This window comes from Neopelma chrysocephalum, unplaced genomic scaffold (genome assembly GCF_003984885.1).
Source record: "Neopelma chrysocephalum unplaced genomic scaffold, ASM398488v2 Primary Assembly neopelma1_96410, whole genome shotgun sequence".
Taxonomy (NCBI): domain Eukaryota; kingdom Metazoa; phylum Chordata; class Aves; order Passeriformes; family Pipridae; genus Neopelma; species Neopelma chrysocephalum.
This window is the reverse complement of record NW_020925058.1, coordinates 1-3,127: the sequence shown is the minus strand read 5'-3', so window position 1 is coordinate 3,127 and position 3,127 is coordinate 1. Positions and strand designations below refer to the sequence as shown.

Genomic DNA, 3,127 nt, shown 5'->3' with positions numbered 1-3,127 from the left:
CTGTGACCCTCGGGGTCCCCCCTTTGCACCCCCCTCTGTCCATCCCCGGGGTCTCCCCCTTTTTACCCCAGGTGGCGGTTCCCGGGGGACACACTTTCCACCTTCCTGGGGTTCTCTCCTTTGCACACCCCTCTATCCCCCCCGGGACCCCTCACTATCTATTCCGGGGGTCCCCCGGGATCCCCCTCTTTCCACACTCCTCTGAGACCTCCGGGGTCGCCCCTTTTGCGCTCGCAGGGTCCCCGCTTTGCACAGCCTTCTGAGACCTCCCAGAATCGCTCCCTTTGCACGTCCCTTCGTGCACCTCCGGGGTCCCCCCTTTGCACCACCCTCTGTCCATCCCCGGGGTGTCCCCCCCCCCCCTTTTCCCCCCCGGGGGGCGGCCCCCAGGGTCCCCCCCTTTTGCCCCCCCCCCGGGTCTTGGCCGCCGCTCCTCCCCGCGCGTGGGCGGCCCTTCGCGGGGCCCATCCCCATCCCGTCCCCATCCCCGTCCCCTCCCGGGGCGGTGCCAGCGCGGGGCGGAGGCGGAACGCGGCGGCGGAGCCCAGCCCGTGTGTCCCTGAGCCCCCTCCCCGTGTCCCCGCAGCCCCGCCGCGATGTCGCGGCCGCTGTCGGACCAGGAGCGGCGGAAGCAGATCAGCATCCGCGGCATCGTGGGCGCCGAGAACGTGGCCGAGCTCAAGCGGGGCTTCAACCGGCACCTGCACTTCACCCTGGTCAAGGACCGCAATGTGGCCACCCCACGCGACTACTACTTCGCCCTGGCCCACACCGTGCGCGACCACCTGGTGGGGCGCTGGATCCGCACCCAGCAGTACTACTACGAGAAGGATCCCAAGGTGGGAGCGCTGGGATGCGGGGGAGGGGGGGGGACACCCCTCTGTGTGGTGGGAACCCCCCCCCCCCCCGTGTCGGGTCCTGGGTTATGGCTGGGGTGGGATCCATCGTAACGCCGTGGGCTTGAACCCTCCCTCCGCGCTGGAATATAAGAGATTGGGGAGGCTCGGGTTTTTTCCGTGGATTTTTAGGGCTGTTCCCGGTAACTTTTCCGAGCGGAGGGATTGGACTTTACCAAGCGAGGCCACTGTCCTTTGCTTTGCAAAACAAACAGAGCGCGGCTTGGCCGGGAGCGGGGTGCAGGGCATGGGAAAACGCCGCTTGTTGTCCCGCGGCGCCGGCGTGGGTGCTTGTCTACCAAAACCAACTCCAAAGCCTTCCCGGGGGAATTATTGGAAAGGCTTAAAGGCACCCGAAGCCAACCACAAACAGGTCTTGTTTAACACGAGTGATCCCAAGCGTGAGAGATCCGGTTTGTGCAGGAGTTGCTGTGCTGCTGCTCGTCCCGCTGGCTCGCTCCGGGCTCTGCCCCGCGGGGATTAAGCCCTAATCCCTCTCCTGACACCTGGATGTTCCCTGTCGGCATCAATTTCCTCCCTGCCAACACCTCGCTGGGACCGTGCCAGCCCCGATAGCTCAGCGCTCCCCCGTGTTGCGTAGGGGTGAGGAAAACGAGCTTCTTCCAGGGCTTGGATTTGGGACTCATCCGTCCAGGCAAGCCGTGCTGCCTGCCTGGAGTCACTGCTCCCAGCTCTGCTGCGGTCAAACCAGAAATCCCCAGGGATCCTGCCCAGCGCACCCTGCCCGTGGCGGGAGGGTTGGACCAAGATGATCTTTTAAAATCCCTCGCAACCCAAACCATTCTGTGATTCCAGGGTCCTGTCCCATCTCCCTTCCCAGCCCGACTCCGCGCAGGTCCTGGGGAAGGAAACCTGTCGAGTCAGCGACTTCCTCCAAGCCTAAATCCTTCCTTAAAACCTGCCGGTGCTGACGCCAGGGGACGGCTTAACCCAAGGCCGGAGCGGCCGCGTCCTGCGCCCGCGGTGTCAGCGGGAGCATCCCGTGCTCCGAACCCCCGGGAAGGGCAGGAGAAAGCCCGTGTCCCCACGGTGTCCCCACGGCCACCGCCCGGCCCCGGCGCCTCGCGTGGTTTTCCGGTTGCTTTGCAGCTCTGGGGTGATGGGAGGAAACGTCTCTCCTCAAAGTTTAACTTTGTGCCGCCGCGGCCGCCGGCGGGCGTGTGGGGTGGCCATCCCGGAGCTGTCCCTGCTCTGGGACGGGGCAGCGGGGCTTGTCCAAATAAAACGGCCTCTTCCCGGCTTGGGAAATAGCAGGAGAGCAGGGCAGGGGCTGCAGGGCCGCACAGGAGCCGCAGCCCTTAAATTCCTGGTCCAAACCACCCTGCTCTGTTGAGAGTTCTTTGTGAGATATCACCCAGCAACAGCTTTGGGGTCCTGGGGAGACTCCTCCAGCCCCCCAGGGGAGGTGACCAGGGGGTGGTTTTCTCTTCCAGAGGATTTACTACCTCTCCCTGGAGTTCTACATGGGGCGGACCCTGCAGAACACCATGATTAACCTGGGGCTGCAGAACGCCTGCGACGAGGCCGTGTACCAGGTGAGCATCCCAGGTGGGGATGAGGACTGGGACAAGGAGGGCTCTGTGCTCTCCAGCTCCTGGGAATGTCCGTGTTTTGCCACGCTGGCTGCAAACTGCTCCTTGAGCTGCAGGAAATGCTGCTCCAACACCTGCTCTTGAAAGGCCTGGAGCTGCCCAGCCCAGGGGAACCAGCAGGATCCCATTTCCAGCCCATAAACCGGAAGGGAACTGGTGGTTCCATGGATGAGGCTGTTAATACCAATGGCAGGGAGGAATAAGACCTTGGCCTACTCGACCCCAGCCGGGCGCTGGCACCTGGCACTGGGGTTATCTGAGGTTTTTGGGAGGCTCCTTTCCTCCCCACACTGTCACCTTCTGTGCCCAGCACTGCCAGACACGGGCAGGGTGGTTGCACAAGAGCAGGAACAGCTTTTGTGCAAACATGTTCAAAGGAGAGGAACTTATTTTTAGGTGTTTGTTTTTTTTTTTAATTTTTATCCACTTGCTGTGACCGTGGGACATCAGAGCCAAGGGTTTCCATGGGAAAAGGGGGCTTAGCTGAGCTCCCCGAGGAGTTTTTGCATAGGCAAAACCTCTTCCTTCCACAGGATCCCAGGCTGGAAAATTTAAATTTCCCTCAAAAAGCGGTGTAGGTTCTTCTCACCCTAAAGGGTGATGCCTGGAGTCAGGAGG

General features: G+C 62.5%; 1 pseudogene; it reads left to right on the top strand.

Annotated features, from left to right (window-relative positions):
* The first annotated feature begins 508 nt into the window (after positions 1-508).
* LOC113981289 lies at positions 509-2,465 on the top strand (annotated as a pseudogene).
* The last annotated feature ends 662 nt before the right edge of the window (positions 2,466-3,127 follow it).